Genomic DNA, 20,061 nt, shown 5'->3' with positions numbered 1-20,061 from the left:
AGTGAGTAGAGGCCAAGGATGCTGCCAAATATTTTACAATGCACAGTAGAGTACCACACAGCATAATCACCTAGCCCAAAAGGATCAATGATGCAGAAATTGAGAAACCCTGAGGTACACCAATCTAGAAGTCCCAGAAACACTGCAAATGCAACATGCTCAAAGTTTACCTCATTTTCTCCCCCAAAACTTGTTATTTCTCCAGGAATTGTTTACTTAATTTCATTTTTGAAATATTCATGTTGCTACCTCATTTATATTGACAATAATTACTAAATTCTTCTCTTCACCCAATTCCTGGTATTTCTGCCATGGCCAAGCTTTATTTGCCTGACTTATTCTCTGCTAGTGGGTAAGAAGTAGAAACTTTATAAAGTTCCAGACACTTATTATCTGGCCCCTGATTATTTTTACAGCATTATCTCTCCTATGACCCCACCCCTACTATGTTCTTCAGTCATGCCAAACTACATACAACTCTTTCAAAGTGTCAATATATTTATTTCTTGACTTCTTATCTTTGCACAATCTCCTTTATTCCTGAAATGGCCATTTTCTCCTCACAATTATCCTCCTGCTTCAACTAGTCATCTTTTAAAAACCTCAAATGTTACCTTTTCTGGGAAAATGTCTGTACTTCTCTACATCTTTGTAGATTTAAAAGCTTTTTCTTCTGGTTTTCCATGACACATCTTCCTTGCCTTTAATATACTACTCAGTACTCTCCAAATAATTGCTTGTGTGTCTGTCTTCCCTATTATATTATGATCTCCTTGATGGCATGTTATATTGTGTTAAATATATTGTACGTTATAATATTTTGAGTATATATATATGTATGTATGATACACAAGGCATTGAAAAAAGTTGGTATTTAAGTAGTTTGAATTGATATGAGGTTGGTCTCATTCAACTTTTCTGTTCTGTTTTTATTGTGGTTAAGAAAAACCACAAAATAAGAGATCTACCCTCTATTTTATTGTATTTTAGGTGCTGGGGTACATGTGCAGATCATGCAGGATTGTTGCATGGGTACACACATGGCAATGTGGTTTACTGCCTCCATCCCCCCGTTACCTACATCTGGCATTTCTCCCCATGTTATCATTCCCTGACCTCCCCACCCTCCCACTGTCCTTTGCTTGCCCCTCAAACAAACTCCAGTGTGTGATACTCCCCTCCCAGTGTCCATGTGTTCTCATTGTTCAACACCCACCTATGAGTGAGAACATGTGGAGTTTGATTTTCTGTTCTTGTGTCAGTTTGCTGAGAATGATGGTATCCAGATTCATCCATGTCCCTACAAAGGACACGAACTCATCATTTTTTGCTGTGGCATAATATTCCACGGTGTATGTGTGCCACATTTTCCTTGTCCAGTCTATCATCGATGGGCATTTGGGTTGGTTCCAAATCTTTGCTATTATAAACAGTGCTGCTATGAACGTACATGTACATGTGTCTTTATAATAGAATGATTTATAATCCTTTAGGTATATACCAGTAATGGGATTGCTAGGACAAATGGAATTTCTATTTCTAGGTCCTTGAGAAAGCTCCACACTGTCTTCCACAATGGTTGAACTAGTTTACACTCCCACCAACAGTATAAAATTGTTCCTATTTCTCCACATACTCTTCTGCATCTGTTGTCTCCATATTTTTTAATGATTGCCATTCTAACTGGCATGAAGTGGTCTCTCAAGGTGGTTTTGATTTGCATTTCTCTAATAATCAGTGATGATGATCATTTTTTCACATATTTGCTGTCCTCACATATGTCTTCTTTTGAAATGTGTCTGTTCATATCTTTCACCCACTTTTAGATGGGTTTGTTTGTTTGTTTGTTTTTCTTGTAAATCTGTTTTGGTTCTTTGTAGATTCTGGATATTAGCCCTTTTTCAGATGGGTAGATTGCAAAAATTTTTTCCCATTCTGTTGGTTGCCAGTTCACTCTAATGACTGATTGTTCCTTTTGCTGTACACAAGCTCTGGAGTTTAATTAGGTCCTATTTGTCTATTTTGGCTTTTGTTGCCAATGCTTTTGGTGTTTTAGTCATGAAGTCCTTGCCTATGCCTATGTCCTGAATGGTTTTTCTTATGTTTTCTTCTAGGGTTTTTATGGTGTTAGGTCTTATGTTTAAGTCTTTAATCCATCTGGAGTTAATTTTAGTGTAAGATGTCAGGAAGGGATCCAGTTTCTGCTTTCTGCACATTGCTAGCCAATTTTCTCAACACCATTTATTAAACAGGGAATCCTTTCCCCAGTACTTGTTTTTGCCAGGCTTGTCAAAGATCAGATGATTGTAGATGTGTGGCATTGCCTCCAAGGCCTCTGTTCTGTTCCACTGGTCTATATCTCTGTTTTGGTAACAGTACCATGTTGTTTTGATTACTGTAGCTTTGTAGTATTTTTGAAATCAGATAGCTTGATGCCTCTGGCTTTGTTCTTTTTGCTTAGGATTGTCTTGGCTATGTGGGCTCTCTTTTGGTTCCATATGAAGTTTAAGGTGGTTTTTTCCAGTTCTGTAAAGAAGGTAGTTGGTAGCTTGATGGGTATAGCGTTGAATCTATAAATTATTTTGGGCAGTATGGCCATTTGTATATTGACTCTTCCTAACCATGAGCATGGAATGTTTCTCCATCTGTTTGTGTTCCCTCTTATTTCATTGAGCAGTGGTTTGTAGTTCTCCTTGAAGAGGTCCTTTACATCCTTTGTTAGCTGTATTCCTAGGTATTTTACTCTCTTTGTAGCAATTGTGAATGGGAGTTTACTCGCGATTTGGCTCTCTGTTAGTCTATTATTGGTTTATAGAAATGCTTATGATTTCTGCACATTAATTTTGTATTCCAAAGTTGCTTATTAGTTTAAGGAGATTTTGGGCTTAGATGATAGAGTCTTCTAAGTATACAATCATGTAGTCTGCCAATAGAGACAATTTGACTTTTTCTTTTCCTGGTTGAATTCCCTTTATTTCTTTTTCTTGCCTAATTTCTCTGGCTAGAACTTCCAATACTATACTGAATAGGAGGGGTGACAGAGGGTATCCTTCTCAACTGCCAGATTTCAAAGGGAATTATTCCAGTTTTTGCCCATTCAGTATGATATTGGCTGTAAGTTTGTAGTAAATAGCTTTTATTGTTTTGAGATGTTACTTTGATACATAGTTTAATGAGAGCTTTTAGCATATAGGGCTGTAGAATTTTGTTAAGTCCTTCTCTGCATCAATGGAGATAATCATGTGGCTTTTGTCTTTGGTTCTGTTTATGTGGTGGATTACGTTTATAGACTTGCGTATGTTGAACCACCCTTGCATCCCCAGGATGAAGGCTACTTGATCGTGATGGATAAGCTTTTTGATGTGCTGTTGCAATCAGTTTGCCAGTATTTTATTGAAGGTTTTTTTCATCTATGTTCATCATGGAGAATTGGCCTGAACTTTTCTTTTTTTGTTGAGTCACTGCTGGGTTTTGATATCAGGATGATCTTGGTCTCATAAAATGGTTTGGGAAGGATTCTCTCTTTTTGTATTGTTTGGAATAGTTTTAGAAGGAATGGTATCAGCTCCTATTTGTAAGTCTAGTAGAATTCAGCTGTGAACTCGTCTGGACCTAGACTTTTTTTGTTTGGTAGGCTATTAATTATGGCCTCAACTTCAGCCCTTGTTATTGGTCTGTTCAACGTTTCAAATTCTTCCTGTTTTAGGCTTTGGAGGGTGCAGGTGTCTGGGAATTTATACATTTCTTCCAGGTTGACTGGTTTATGTGCATAGAATTGTTTGTAATAATCTCTGATTGTAAATTGTATTTCTGTGGAGTCAGTGGTGGCACCCCCTTTATTGTTTTTTATTGTATCTATTTGATTCTTCTCCCTTTTCTTTTTTATTAATCTGACTAGCAGTCTGTCTATTTTGTTGATCTTTTCAAAAAACTTTTCAAAAAACTCCTGTATTTATTGATTTTTTTGAAGGACTTTTTGTGTCTCTATCTCCTTTAGTTCTGCTCTGATTTTAATTTCTTGTCTTCTGCTAGCTTTTGAGTGTTTTTACCTTTATCTTCTTGCTCTTTCAATTTTCTTGACAGGGTGTTGATTTCAGATCTTTCCTTGCATCTCTGGTGGGCATTTATTGCTACAATTTTCTCTCTAGACACTGCTGTGTCCCAGCGTTTCTGGTATGTTGTGTATTCATTCTAACTGGTTTCGAAGAACATGCTTATTTCTCCCTTCATTTCATTGTTTATCCAGTCGACATTCAGGAGCCAGTTGTTCAGTTTCCACGAAATTGTGCAGTTGTTAGTTTCTTAATTCTGAGTTCTAATTTGATTGCACTGCGATCTGAGAGACTGTTTGTTGTGATTTCTGTTCCTTTGCATTTGCTGAGGAGTGATTTACTTCCAATTATGTGGTCAATTTTAGAGTAGGTGCCATGCTTTGCTGAGAAGAATGTGTAGTCTGTGTATTTGTGGTGGAGATTTCTGTAGATGTCTATTAGGTCTGCTTGGTCCAGACCTAAGTTCAAGTCTTGGATATCCTTGTTAATTTTCTGTCTCATTGATCTGTCTAATATTGACAGTGGAGTTTTAAAGTCTTCCAATATTATTGTGTGGGAGTCTAAGTCTCTTTGTAGGTTGTTAAGAACTTGCTTTATGTACCTGGGTGCTCCTGTATTGGGTGCATATATATTTAGGATCATTAGTTATTCTTGACGCATTGATCCTTTTACAATTATGTAATGTCCTTCTTTGTCATTTTTGATCTTTACTGGTTAAAGTAAATTTTTATCAGAGACTAGGATTGCAACTCCTGCTTTTTTTTGCTCTCCATTTGCCTGATAAATCTTCTTCCATCCCTTTATTTTTAGCCTATGTGTGTCCTTGAACATGAGATGGGTTTCTTGAACACAGCACACTGATGGGTTTTGATTTTTTTATCCAATTTGCAAATCTGCATCTTTTGACTGGGGCATTTAGTCCATTTCCATTTAAGGTGAATATTGTTATGTGTTAATTTGATCCTGCCATTTTCATGCTAGCTGGATGTTTTGTCCATTAGTTGACACATTTTCTTCATTGTATCGATGGTCTTTACCATTTGGTGTGTTATTGGAGTGGCTGGTATTTGTTGTTCCTTTCTATCTTTAGTGCTTCCTTCAGGAGTTCTGGTAAGGCAGGGCTGGTGGTGACAAAATTTCTCAGTAATTACTTGTCCATAAAGGATTTTTGTTTCTCCTTCTCTTATGAAGCTCTTTGACTGGATATGAAATTCTAGGTTGAAAGTTCTTTTCTCTAAGGATGTTGAATCTTGGCCCCCACTCTCTTCTGGCTTGTAGAATTTCTGCTGAGAGATCCACTGTGAATCTGATGGGCTTCCCTTTGTAAGTAACCCGACCTTTCTCTCTTGCTGCTCTTAGCATTTTTTCCTTCATTTCAACCCTGCTGAATCTGACAATTATGTGCCTTGGGGTTGCTATTCTTGAGGAATATCTTTGTGGTGTTCTCTGTATTTCCTGGACTTGAATGTTGGCCTGCCTTGTTAGGTTGGGGAAGTTTTCCTGAAGAGTGTTTTCCAGCTTAGATTCATTCTCTCTGTAACATTCAGATACACCTATCAAACATAGATTAGGTCTTTTCACATAATCCCATATTTCTTGGAGGCTTTGTTTATTTCTTTTCACTCTTTTTTCTCTATTCTTGCCTTCTGGTTTCATTTCATTGAGTTGATCTTCAGTCTTTCATATCCTTTCTCCTGCTTGGTTGATTCAGCTATTGAAACTTGTGTATGATTTGCAAAGTTCTCAAGCTGTGTTTTTCAGCTCCATCAATTCATTTATATTCTTCTCTAAACTGTTTATTCTAGTTAGCATCTCCTCTAACGTTTTTTTCTAGGTTGTTAATTTCTTTGCATTGGGTCAGCACATGTTCTTATAGCTCTGAAAATTTGTTATTCCCTACCTTCGGAAACCTGTTTCTGTCAATTCATCAGATTCATTCTCCATCCATCTTTGATCCCTAGCTGGTGAGGAGTTGTGATCTCTTGGGGGAGGAGAGGTGTTCTGGTTTTTGGTGTTTTCATCCTTTTTGTGCTGGTTTCTTCCCATCTTAGTAGCTTGATCTACCTCTGGTCTTTGTAGTTGGTGACTTTTGGATGGGGTCTCTTAGTGGACGTCCTTTTTGTTGATGTTGAAGCTGTTTCTTTCTGCTTCTTAGTTTTCCTTCTAACATTCAGGCCCCGCTGTTCTTAGTTTTCCTTCTAACATTCAGGCTGCATGACCTCTGGAGGTCCACTCCAGACGCCACAAGACTGGGGATCTCCCATAGTGGCTGCAAACAGCTAGGGTTGTGCCTGTTTCTTCCTCTGCTACCCTCGTCCCAGAAGGGTATCCACCAGATATTGGTCTGAGCTCTCCTTTATGAATTTTCTCTTTGGATATATGGGAATCGGGGAGTTGCTCGAGGAGACAGTATGTCCCTTATATGAGCTCATGTGCTGTGCTGGGAGCTCCACTATTCTGTGCAGAGCTGCTGGGAAGGTACTTTTAAGTCTGCTGCAGCTAAACTCATAACCAACTCTTTTCCCAGGTGCTCTGTCCTAGGAAGGTCGGCTTTATTTACAAGTTCCTCTCATTCTGCCGCCTTTTTTCATAGGTGCCCTGTCCTGCACAAAGTAGTCTAGTCACAGTCTGCCAGCAGAGGTGTTGCTGAGCTGCTACAGGTTCTGCCCAGCTGCTGTGTGAACGGCCTTGTTAGTGGCAGACTGCATTGGTAGTGGGGGATGCCCTTACCCCCACTGAGCTGGATGGTCCTGGGTCCAGCTGCACTTGCTGCGAAACTCTCAATCCAGAGCATTTCAGATTGCATTTTTTGGGGGGTGGTACCTGCCAAGCCAGATCGCCTGGCTCCCTGTCTCAGCCCCCATCCTTTTGGTTGAATGGGCAGCTCTGTCTCCCAGGCATCCCAGGTGCAAGTCGAATCAGCCACCCAGACTTGTGTGAGTTTCTGTGAGCCAACGCAGCACTGGCTGAAACTGCTGCACTGAAAACTCATGGCACTTTTCATACTGGGAATCTCCTGGTCTGTGGGCAGTGAAAACCTGTTTGGAAATGTGGTGAGTGTTTTTATTACTTTGACTACTCTAAATAGCTCATATAACTATAATCATATACTATTTGTGCCTTTAAAACTGGCTTGTTTTATTTAGCCTAATGTTCTCAAGGTTCATTCATGTTGTAGCATATGACAGGATTTTCTTCTTTTTATGGCTGAACAATATTCCATTATACGCATATGTTGCATTTTCTTATTTTTTTTTTAAGAAAGAAAGAAAGAAAAGAAAAGAGAGAAAGAAAAGAAAAAAAGAGAGAAAGAGGGAGAGAGGATGAGAGTCTTGCTCTATTGCCCAGGCTGAAATGCAATGATATGATCATAGCTCAGTGCAGCCTCAAACTCCTCACCTCAAGCCACCCTTCCACCTCAGGCTACCCTACCAAGTATCTGAGACTACAGGCATTCACCTCTGTACCAGGCTATCTTTTTTTTTTGAAAACTGTTTTCTAAATTGGCTATTGCTTTTTGTATTTCCACCAGAAACATATAAGTTTTGCTTCAGTTGTCCCACATATTCACCAGCATGTTGTATTATCAGTTGTTTTATTTTAGCAATTCTAAAAGGTGTATAGTAGTGTCTTAATTTGATTTTATTTTGCACTTCCCTAATGAGCTATGATGCTGAGTATCTTTTTTGTGATTATTTTAATTTAATATAAATTAAATTAAACATTTAATTTCTCAGTTGCACTAATCACGTTTCAGAGGCTCAAAGGCCACATGTAATTAGTGATTATCTTACTAGATGGCACAGATTATCAAACATTTCCTTTATTGAAGAAACTTCTGCTAGACAATAGGATGTCTTAGCTAAAGTCATGATTTCTTTCACATCAGAATTCATGGCTAACCTTCAGTAGGAATTGAGCAATTTTATAAGATGATAACATTTAGTTTTAAAGCATTCAAAGTCCAAATTTCTCATTCCATTTTACAGTTACAAATTTCTCTAGTTTTGATTTAAAAATTACCTGACCATATTTGCTATCTCCCCAACTAAGCTGGAAGCCTTTTAAGAATGGGGCCACTTTTTATCCAATTTGCCAGTCTGTGTATTTTGATTGGGGCATTTAATTCAATTACATTTAGGGTTAATATTGATGTGTGTGAATTTGATACTGCCATTTAAAGCTAGCTGGCTGTTTTGCCCATTAGTTGATGCAGATTCTTCATTATGTTGATGCTCTTTACCTTTTGATATGTTTTTAGAGTGGCTGGTACTGGTTGTTCCTTTCTATGTGTAGTGCTTCTTTCAGGGACTCTTGTAAAGCAGGCCTGCTGGTGATGAAATCTCTGAGTACTTGCTTGTTCACAAAGGATTTTATTTTTCCTTCACTTATGAAGCTTAGTTTGGCTGGATATGAAATTCTGGGTTGTAAGTTCTTTTATATAAGGATGTTGAATATTGGCCCCCACTCTCTTCTGGCTTGTAGGGTTTCTGCTGAGAGGTCTGCTGTGAGTCTGATGGGCTTCCCTTTGTGGGTAACCCGACCTTTCTCTCTGGCTGCCCTTAGCATTTTCTCCTTCATTTCAACCCTGGTGAATCTGACCATTATGTGCCTTGGGGTTGCTCTTCTTGACGAATATCTTTGTGGTGTTCTCTGTATTTCCTGGACTTGAATATTGGCCTGCCTTGCTAGGTTGGGGAAGTTTTCCTGGATAATATCCTGAAGAGTATTTTCCAGCTTGGATTCATTCTCTCTGTTACATTCAGGTACACCTATCAAACATAGATTAGGTATTTTCACATAGTGCCACATTTCTTGGAGACTTTGTTCATTCCTTTTTACCCTTTTTTCTTTTTTTCTAATCGTGCCTTCTCATTTTATTTCATTAAGTTGATCTTCAACCTCTGATATCCTTTCTTCTGCTTGGTCAATTCGGCTGTTGAAACTTGTGTATGCTTCGTGCAGTTCTCGTGTTGTGTTTTTCAGCTCCATCAATTCACTTATATTCCTCTCTAAGTTGTCTGTTCTCATTAGCATTTTGCCAAATCTTTTTTTCAAGGTTCTTAGTTTCTTTGCATTGGGTTAGAACATGTTCTTTTAGCTCACAGAAGTTTCTTATTATCCACCTTCTGATGCCTGATTCTGTCAATTCATCACACTCATTCTCCATCCAGCCTTGTTCCCTTGCTGTTGAGGAGTTGTGATTCCTTGTAGGAGGAGAGGTGTTCTGGTTTTGGGTGTTTTCATCATTTTTGTGCTGGTTTCTTCCCATCTTTGTGGATTTATCCACCTGTTGTCTTTGTAGTTGCTGACTTTCAGATTCAGTCTCTGAGTGGATGTCCAGTTTGTTGATATTGAAGTTATTTCTGTTTCTTAGTTTTCCTTCTAACAGTCTGGCTCCTCTGCTGTAGGACTTCTGAGGTCCACTCCAGGCTCTGCTTGCCTGGGGATCACCTGCAGCAGCTGCAGAACAGTAAGGGTTGCTACCAGTTTCTTCTTCTACTATCTTTGTCCCAGAAAGATAGCTGCCAAATGTCAGTCTGAGCTCTCCTTTATGAGGTGACTCATTGGGTATACAGGGGTCAGGAAGCTCCTTAAGGAGACAGTATGTCCTTTATAGGAGCTCAAGTGCTGAGCTGTGGGCTCCATTGTTCATTCAGAGCTGCTGTGTGATTTCCCATGTGGCGACCCACTGTGCCAGCTGAAACAGTGGCGCTGAGATTCCTAGTGCTTTCCTGCCTGGGAATCTCCTGGCCTGGCTCGCTGTCTCAGTCTCCTTTTTAACCAGCTGAATGGGCAACTCTGCCTTCCTGGAGCTACATTCACCAGCTAAAAGGGCACCCAGTCCCGTGTATTTTGCATTGAAAACAGTTGCTCTGGGGCACAAGCAAAACAGCTGCGCTGGCCAAAAAAGTCGGGCTGGCAACCCGTGGGGCTCCTCTGCCTGGGAATCTCCTGGTCCATGGGCAATAAAAATCCATCTGGAAATGTGGCTTCCACTCACTCTCTGCGCTTTCACTGGAAGCTGCAATCCTGAGCTGCTCTTAATCGGCCATCTTGGATCTCTCTCCTCATATGTTGCATTTTCTTCATCCATTTTTCTATTGATGGACATCAATATTGTGCCCACCACTTGGCTATTGTGAACAATGCTGCAATGAACATGCGAGTGCAGAGCTATCTTTTAGATTTAGTTTCCATTCTTCAGATATATAACTACAAGTGGGACTGCTGAATCAGATGGTTTTTAAAAAATTTCTGAGGAACATCTATACTGTATTCCATAGCAACTTCACCATTTTTTATTTCCAGCAACAGTGAACAAGGGTTCTATTTTCTCCACATCCTCAAAAACATTTGCTATTTTCTTTTTTTATATAATAGCTATCCTAACAAGTATGATGTAATTTAAATTTAAATTTGATTTAAATCTTCTTTATAATTTGTGATGTTAAGCATCTTTTCATATACATATTGGTCATCTCTATTCTTTCTTTGGAGAAACGTGTATTCAAGTCCTTGACCTATTTTTAGCCAGATAATTTGCTTTGTTTCTATTTACTTGTAGGGGATTTTTATACATTTTGAATATTAATTCATTATCTGATTCACAAGTTCACAATTTTTTTTTTCTATTTCATAAGTTGCCCTTCAACTGTCGATTGATTCTTTTGCTGTGAAAAAGCTTTTTAGTTTGACACAATCCCACTTTACTATTTTCACTTTTGTTGTCTGTGCTTTTGGTATCATATATAAAAAAAAAACGTTGCCCCAATCAATGCTCCTCCTATCTTTTCTTGTAAGAGTTTTATAGTTTCTGGTTTTCTATTTAAACTTTTAATGTATTTTGAATTGACTTTTGTGTGTAGTATAAGATAAAGGTCCAATTTCACTATTTTGCATGTGAATATAGTTTTCTCAACACTATTTGTTCAAGAGCCTATTCCTTCTCCATTGTGTGAGTTTGGCATCTTTGTTGGAAATCAAATGACTACGAATGTGTAAATTTATTTCTCTGCCTCTGGCTTTGTTCTTTTTGCTCAAGATTGCTTTGGTAATTCAGGGTCTTTTGTGGCTCCATATCAAATATAGGATTGTTTTTTTCCCAGTTCTGTGAAAACTGTCATTGGAATTTAGATCTCAATAGATGCAAAAAAGTTTTGAAAGAAATTCAACATCCTTTGAAAATCTATAGAAATTAGTTATAGAAGGAATGTACCTCAACACAATAAAGGCCATATATCAAAAGCCCACAGCTAACATTATACTCAATGGTGAAAATTTGAAAGCTTTTCCCCTAAGATTAGTAACAAAGTTGGGGAGATATTGGTGAAATAATACAAAATTTTAATTATACGGGAGAAATAAATTCAAGAGATCTATTGTACTACGTGGTGACTACAGTTAATAAAAATGCATTGTATACTTGAAAAGTGCTAAGAAAGATTTTAAATGTTTTCATCACAAAAGAAATAATAAATATGCGAGGTAATGGATATTTTAATTAAATTGATGTAGCCACTCCTAAATGTATACATATATCAAAACATGGTGTACACTATAAAATATACAATTTTTATATGTTAGCTTAAAAATACAAAGAAAACAATAAAGCAGTACTTTTAAAATATTTAGATGAAATCCACATGACATAAAATGAACCATTTTAATGTATACAGTTTAATGGTATGTAGTACATCCCAAATGTTATCCAAACATAATTTGCATCTAGTGCCACGCATCATCACACACACAAACACACACACAAAAGCCTGAATACACTAAGCAGACAGCCCTAATTTCCTACTCCTCCAAACACGTGTCAACTATTAATCATTGTATCTGTATGGATTTTGCTACCATGAATATTTTATATAAATAGAACAATACAATATTTGACCTTTTTGTGTCTGGCATTTTTCATTTAGCATGACATTTTCAGTATTCAGTCACATAGCATGTATCAGTAGTTTATTACTTTTAATTATTGAGTAACATTTCATTGTATGGATATAACACATTTTATTTATCCATTTATCAGTTGATTGAGATTTGGGTATTTCCATCTGATAGGTATTGTAAATAATACTGCTTTGAACACCTATGTACAAATATATATATATATGACTACCTGTTTCCAATTATTTTTGAAGATTCCACACCTAAGAGTTGCATTGCTTTTCATATGGGTAAATTTATGTTTGTCTTTCTTAGAAACTCTCAAACTGTTTTCAAAAACGAATTCACCATTTTACATTTCCACCAGTGAATGTATGAAGGTTACAATTTCTCTTCCTTCTTACCAACATGTTATTTTATAGTTTTAAAAATTATTATAGCCATCCTAGTGAATGTCAAGTGATATGTCACTGAGATTTTCATTTGCATTTCCCTGCTCATTAGTAATGTTGAGCATCTATTCAAATGCTTGTTGGTCATTCATATATCTTCTTTGGACAAATATCTATTTAGGTCCTTTGCTTGTTTTTTTAGTTGAGTTGTTTGTCTTTTTGTTTTGGAGCAAGGATTCTTATATTCTGGTGTATTATGATGACTGATTTAAAAAAAAAAATTCAACCACCTTAGCATTCCTGAAATAAATGCCACTATTTGAAAACTTTAACTACAAAAACATATGGTCCTGGTAATTAACCTGTGGTTAGGTTTTTGATCACTGGTTCACCTTTTTGCTTGTTATAGATTTATTCAAATTTTCTACTTCTTTTTGAATCAGTTTTGGTAGTTTGCATTACTAAAAATTTGTGCATATTATCTAAGTTATCAAATCTGTTGGTTTATGTAATTTTTATAACTATTTTTGTACCTGTGAGGTTTGTAGTAATATCCACCTTTGCTGAACAGTGTAAATAACAAAATATTAGTTTCATTGATTTTCTTTTGTTTTCCATTTCTCAATTTCATTTGTTACTATTCTAATATTTATTATTTGCTTCCTTCTCCAAGTGGTGTCTTTACCTTGCATTTCCATTTCTAGAGTCTTAATGTTTAAAGTTATGTTATTGCGGTAGATTTCATTGAGTTTATCCTGCTTGGAATTATTTAAGCATCTTGGATGTACATTCGTGTCTTCCATTAAACTTTAGAAAAATGGGTATCAATTTATTGAAATATTCTTGTTTCTTTCTATCCTTTCTTTCTGAGGCTATAATTAATGTAAATTGGTATATTTTATGTAGTTCAGGTCTCATAGGCCTGTTAATGTTATTTTATTATTTTCTCATTCTGCTCCGGAAATTGGATTATCTCGATTGTTCTAATTTATAATTATTTAAATATGTCATCCGCCTCCCCAAATCAATGATTGAATCCTCTAAATATTTTTTCTTTTAGTTATTGTTCTTCAGAGCATCAGAATTTACATTTAGTTCCTTTTTATAATTTCTCTTACTGTAGTTTTACTTTTTATTTTTATTTCATGGGGACATAGTAGATATATATATATTTATGGGGTACATGAGATATTATGATACATGCATGCAATGCATAATAATCACATCATGGTAAATAAGGTATCTACTACCTCAAGCATTTATCCTTTGTGTTACAATCTAATTATACTCTTTTAGTTATTTTTAAATGTACAATTAAGTTATTTTGACCATAGTCACCCTGTTGTGCTATCAAATACTAGGTCTTAGGCATTTTTTTTTTTGCAACCAGCAATAATGCCCACTCCCCCCAACACCACGCCCCACTATTCTTCCTAGCCTCTGGTAACCATCCTTTTACTCTCTATCTTCATGACATTTAGATTCAATAGTGAATAGTACTGCAATGAAAGTACACTTGTATGTGTCCCTATGATAGAACAATTTAAATTCCATTGGTTATATACCCACTAATGGGATTGCTGCATTGAATGGCAATCTTATTTATAGCTCTTTGAAGAATCACCACCATGCTTTTCACAAAGGTTAAGCTAACTTACACTCCCACCAACAGGGTATACGTGTTCACTTTTCCCCACAGCCTCAACAGCATCTGTTATTTTTGGACTTTAATAATAGCCATTCTGACTAATGTGACATGGTATCTCACTTTGGCTTTCATTTGCATTTGTCTAATAATCAATAATATTGAACTGTTCTTCATATGATTGTCCACATGTATGTCTTCTTTTGAAACATGTCTCTTCATGTCTTTTTTTTTTTTCACTTTTTAATGGGGTTCTTTTTTTTTTCTTGTAAATTTGGTTAAGTTCCTTATAGGTCCTGAATATTAGACCTTTGTGAGATGAAGAGTTTGCAAATACTTTCTCCCATTCTATAAGTTGTCTGTTTACTCTGTTGATAGTTTCTTTTGCTGTGCAGAAGCTCTTAAATTTAATTAGATCCCACTTGTCAAGATTTGCTTTTGTTGCAATTGCTTTTTGTGTCTTTGCCATTCTCCACCTGTTCCTATGTTCAGGGCAGTATTGGCTAGGTCGTCTTCCAGGGTTTTTACAATTTTTCGTTTTACATTTAAATCTTTAATCCATCTTGAGTTGATTTTTGTATATGGTGCTAGGAAGGGGTCCAGAATCAGTCCTCTGCATATGGGTAGCCCATTATCCCACCACCATTTATTGAATACAAAATCCTCTCTCTATTGCTTGTTTTTGTCACCTATGTCTAAAATGAGATGACCGTAGGTGTGTGGCCTTATTTCCTGGCTGTCTATATGGTTTCATTGGTTTATCTGTCTGTTTTTTTATCAGTACCAGGCTGTTTTGGTTACAGCAGCCCTCAGTATATAATGTGAAGTCCAATATCATGATGCTTCCCACTTTGTTCTTTATGCTTAGGATTGACTTGGCTATTTGGGTTATATTTCAGTTCCATATGAATTTTAAAATATTTTTCTAGTTCTGTGAAGAATGTCACTGGTAGTTTGATAGGAATAACATTGGATCTGTAAATTGCTTAGGTAGTAGTATAGCCATTTTAATGATATTGATTCTTTCTATCCATTACTGTGGAATGCTTTTTCTTTGTGTCATCTTTGCTTTTGTTGAGATGTGTTTTGTAATTCTCTTTGTAGAGATATTTCACCTCCCTGGTTACATGTATTCTTAGTTATTTCATTTTATTTTTGGGTTGCAATTGTGAATGTAATTATGTTTTGGACTTGACTCAGCTTCACTGTTGTTGCTGTATAAAAATGCTGGTGATTTTTGTACATCACTTGTATCCTGAAACATTGCTGAAGATATCAGCTTAAAGAGCTTCTGTGCTGAGACTATTGGTATTTCGTAGATATAGGATTATGTCAGCTGTAAACAAGAATAGTTTGACTTCCTCTCTTTATATTTGGATGACTTTCATTTCTTTCACTTGCCTGATTGCTCTGGTCATTTATTCCAATACTGTGTTGAATAGAGTGTTGACAGAGGGCATCCTTGTCTTGTGCCATTTTGCAAAGAATATGCTTTCAGCTTTTGCTTATTCAGTTTGATGTTTGCTAAGGGTTTGTTATAAATTGCTCTTATTATCTTAAGCTATGCTTCTTCAATATTTGGTTTGTTGAGAGTTTCTAATATGAAGTGATGTTGAATTTTATCAAAAGTCTTTTCTGTATCTATTGAGATAATCATGCGGTTTTTGTCTTTAGCTCTGTTTATGTAATTTATCACATAAATCACATTTATTTATTGGCGCATGTTGAGCCATCTTTGCATCCCAGGGATAAAGCCTACCCGATCATGGTGGATTAGCTTCTTGATGTGCTGCTGGATTTAATATGCTTGTATTATGTTGAGGATTTTTGCATCAATGTTCAAATATACTGGCCTAATGTTTTCTATTTTCTTATGTGACTGGAAGGTTTTGGTATCAGGATTCTGCTGGCTTCATATATTAAATAGAGGAAGAGTCTCTCTGACTCAATTTCTTGGAATAGTTTCAGCAGAAACAGTGCCAGTTCCTCTTTGTATATCTGGTAGAATTTGTCTGTGAATCCTTCTAGCCCTGGCCGTTTTTTTTTTTTTTTTGTCTTTTTTTTGTAGGCTATTTGTTACTGAGTCAATTTCAGAGCTCCTTACTGATCTGTTCCATTAACTTTCTTCCTGTTTCAAACTTGGGTGGGTATATATGTCCAGGAATATATCTATTTCTTCTAGATTTTCAGTTTCTGCAGACAAATGTGTTAACAGTAGTCAATGAAGGGTTTTTGTATTTCACTGGGGTCATCGGTAATATCCTTTTTTTCATTTATAATTGTTTTTTAATCTTCTTTCATTTCTTCATTATATCTTTTTATTTGTTGTTAAATTCAGTGCTAGTATTTTGTTGAGAATTTTTGCATCAATATTTATCAATAATATTGTCATCTAGTTTTTGTTTTTGATATGTATTTATACAGTTTTGTTATCAGGGTAACAGTGGACTGGTAGAATGGTTTGGAAGTATTCCTTATTTGTCCATTTTTTAATATCTGCTGAATAGAATTAATATTACTTATTTAAAAGTTTGGTAGAATTAAGCAGTGTATCCATAAGGTCTCAGGCTTTTTTTGCTTGGAGATTTTCTTGCGTTTTTTTTAAAACTATATTTTATTGCACCTTAGGTTCCGGGGTACATGTGCAGATCATACAGGATTGTTGCTCAGGTACATACATAGCAATATGGTTTGCTGCCTCCATCCCCCCATCACCAATATCTGCCATTTCTCCCCATGTTAACCCTCCCCAACCTCCCTACCCCCCACTTTTCCTCCCCTAGTCCCCCTCAACAAACCCTAGTGTATGATGCTCCCCTCCCTGTGTCCGTGTGTTCTCATTGTTCAACACCCACCTATGAGTGAGAACATGCGATGTTTTATTTTCTGTTTTTGTGTCAGTTTGTTGAGCATGATGGTTTCCAGATTCATCCATGTCCCTACAAAAGACACTAACTCATCATTTTTTATGGCTGCATAGTATTCCATGGTGTATATGTGCCACATTTTCCTTGCCCAGTCTATCATCGATGGGCATTTGGGTTGGTTCCAGGTCTTTCCTATTGTAAACAGTGCCACAATGAACATATATGTGCATGTATCTTTATAATAGAATGATTTACAATTCTTTGGATATATACCTGTTAATGGGATTGCTGGGTCAAATGGAATTTCTATTTCTATGTCCTTAAGGAATCTCCACACTGTCTTCCACAATGGTTGAACTAATTTTTGCTCCCATCAACAGTATAAAACTGTTCCTATTTCTCCATATCCTCTTCAGCATCTGTTGTCTCTGGATTTTTTACTTGTTATTTGTCATTTATATTAGTCTGTTTTCAAGCTTCTGGTAAAGACATACCTGAGACTGGGTAATTTATAAATAAAAAGAAGCTTAATGGGCTCACAGTTCCATGTGTCTGGGGAGGCCTCACAATCATGGTGGTAGGTGAAAAGCACATCTTATGTGGCAGCAGACAAGAGAGAATGAGAACAAAGTGAAAAGGAGTTTCCCCTTATAAAACCAACAGATCTTGTGAGATGTATTCACTAACACTAGAACAGTATGGTGGAAACTGCCCCCATGACTCAATTATCTCCCATCAAGTCCCTCCCACAACACATGGGAATTATGGGAGCTACAATTCAAAATGAAATTTGGGTGGGGACACAGCGAAACCATACCATTCTGACCCTGGCCCATCCTAAATTTCATGTCCTCACATTTCAAAACCTATCATGCCTTCCCAACAGTCCCTTAAAGTCTTAACTCATTTCAGCATAAACTCAAAAGTCCATGGTCCAAACTATGATCTTAGACAAGCCTCTTCTCCCTATGATCCTGTAAAATCAAAATCAAGTTAGTTGCTTTCTAGATAGAATGGAAATGCAGGCATTGGATAAATACACCCATTCCAAGTGGGAGAATGGGCTAAAACAAAGGGGCTAAAGGTCCCGTGCAAGTCCAAAATTCAATGGGGCAGTAAAATCTCAATGCTCCAAAATGATCTCCTTTGACTCCATGTCTCACATCCAGGTCATTCTAATGCAAAAGGTAGGCTCCATGGCATTTGGGAGCTCTACTCCAGTGGCTTTGCAAGATATAGACACCTCCTTGCTGCTTTCGTGGGATGGCAATGCCTGCTGCTTTTTCAGGTGCTGGGGCAAGGTGTCAGTGGATCTACCATTCTAGGGTCTGAAGAATGGTGGCCCTCTTTTCATAGCTCCACTAGAAAGTAACCCAGTAGGAACTCTGTGTGGGGGCTCACAACATACATTTCCCTTTTGCACTCCCCTAGCAGAGGTTCTCCATGAGGGCCCACCCCTGCAGCCAACTTCTGCCTTGGCATTCAGGCATTTCCATACACACTCTGAAATCTAGCTGAAGGTTCCCAAACCTCAATTCTTGACTTCTGTTCATCCACAGACTCAATCCCACATGGAAGCTGCCAAGTCTTGGGACTTGCACCCTCTGAAGCAACAACCCAAGCTGTACATTAGCCCCTCGTAGCCGTGACTGGAGCAGCTGGGAAACAGGGCAGCAAGTCCCTAGGCTGCACAGAGTAGAGAGTCCGTGGGCTCAGCCCATGAAACCATATTTTCCTTCTAGGCCTCCAGGCCTATAATGGGAGAGGCTGCTGTGAAGAACACTGACATTCCCTGGAGACATTTTCCCCATTTTCTTGGTGATTACCGCTTGGCTCCTAGTTACTTATGCAAATTTCTGAAGGCAGATTGAATTTCTCTCAGAAAATGGGTTTTTCTTTTCTATTGTATCATCAGGCTGCAAATTTTCTCTTTTATGCTCTGTGTCCCTTTAAAAATGGAATAATTTTTAACAGTACCGAAGTCACTTCTTGAATGCTTTGCTGCTTATAAATTTCTTCCACCAGATACCATAAATCACATCCCTCAAGTTCAAAGTTCCATAAATCTCTAGGGCAGGGGCAAAATTCCACCAGTCTCTTTGCTAAAACATAGTAAGAATCACCTTTACTCCAGTTCCCAACAAGTTCCTTATCTCCGTCTGAGAGCATCTCAGCCTGGATTTCTTTGTACATATCATCATCAGCATTTTGGTCAAAGCTATCCAAAAAGTTTCTAGTACGTTCCACACTTCCCACATTTTCTTGTCTTCTTCTGAGCCCTCCAAATTGTTTCAACGTCAACCTTCTACCTAGTTCCAAATTCACTTCCACATATTCAGGTATTTTTACAGCAGCATCCCACCCTACTGGTACCAAGTTACTGTATTAATCTTTTCTCACACTGCTAATATGAACATACTTGACAGTGGGTAATTTATAAATGAAAGAGGCTTAATGAACTCACAGTTGCACATGGTTGTGGAAGCCTCAAAATTAGGGCGAAAGGCAAGAAGGAGCAGTAATGTCTTACATGGATGGCAGCAGGCAAAAAGAGAAAGCTTGTACAAGGGAAGTTCTCTTTATAAAACCATCAGATTTCATGAGACTTACACACTATCATGAGAGTAGCATGGGAAAGACATACCCCCATGATTCAGTCACCTCCCACTGGGTTCCTCCCTGAAGTTGTGAAGATTTTGTGGGAGCTACAATTCAAGATGAGATTTGAGTGAGAACACAGCCAAACCATAACACCATTTAAAATTTTAGATTTATTTATGGGACAATTTTGGTAGGTTGTACGTGTTTAGATATTTATCCCCTTTCCAATTTATTGGCGTATGTATGCTAATAGTAAGCACTAATAATTCCGAAATTTCTGCAGTATCAATTGTAATGTTTCTTTTTCTATCTCTGATTTTATTTATTTGCATGTTTCCTATTGTTTTCATAGTCTGGCTACAGGGCTGTGAATTTAGTTTACCTTTTCAAAAAAAACAACTTTTTGTTTTGGTAATCTTTTTATCATTTTGCCAATTTGATTAATTTCTGAACTTCTTGAATTATTTACTTTATTCTAATAATTTTTTAGTTTTGCTTGCTGTTGCTTTTCTAGTTCCTTAAGATACATTATTAGGTTGTTTCTTTGAAGTTTTTCTGTTTTTTTTTTTTTTTTTTTTTTTTTTTTTTTTTTTTTTTTTTTTTTT

The 20,061-nt window shown here is 37.0% G+C and overlaps 1 protein-coding gene across 3 annotated transcripts in view; it reads right to left on the bottom strand.

The window, feature by feature from the left end:
• ZC3H12B (zinc finger CCCH-type containing 12B) overlaps positions 1-20,061 on the bottom strand; it is a 504,463-nt gene that overhangs the window by 267,980 nt on the left and 216,422 nt on the right. The gene's annotated exons all lie outside the window — the stretch shown is intronic.

Source organism: Sapajus apella, unplaced genomic scaffold (assembly GCF_009761245.1).
Source record: "Sapajus apella isolate SASKATOON/1434 unplaced genomic scaffold, GSC_monkey_1.0 scaffold91, whole genome shotgun sequence".
NCBI lineage: Eukaryota > Metazoa > Chordata > Mammalia > Primates > Cebidae > Sapajus > Sapajus apella.
Note: the sequence above shows the minus strand (reverse complement) of the source record. Positions and strands in the feature narration are given on the sequence as shown.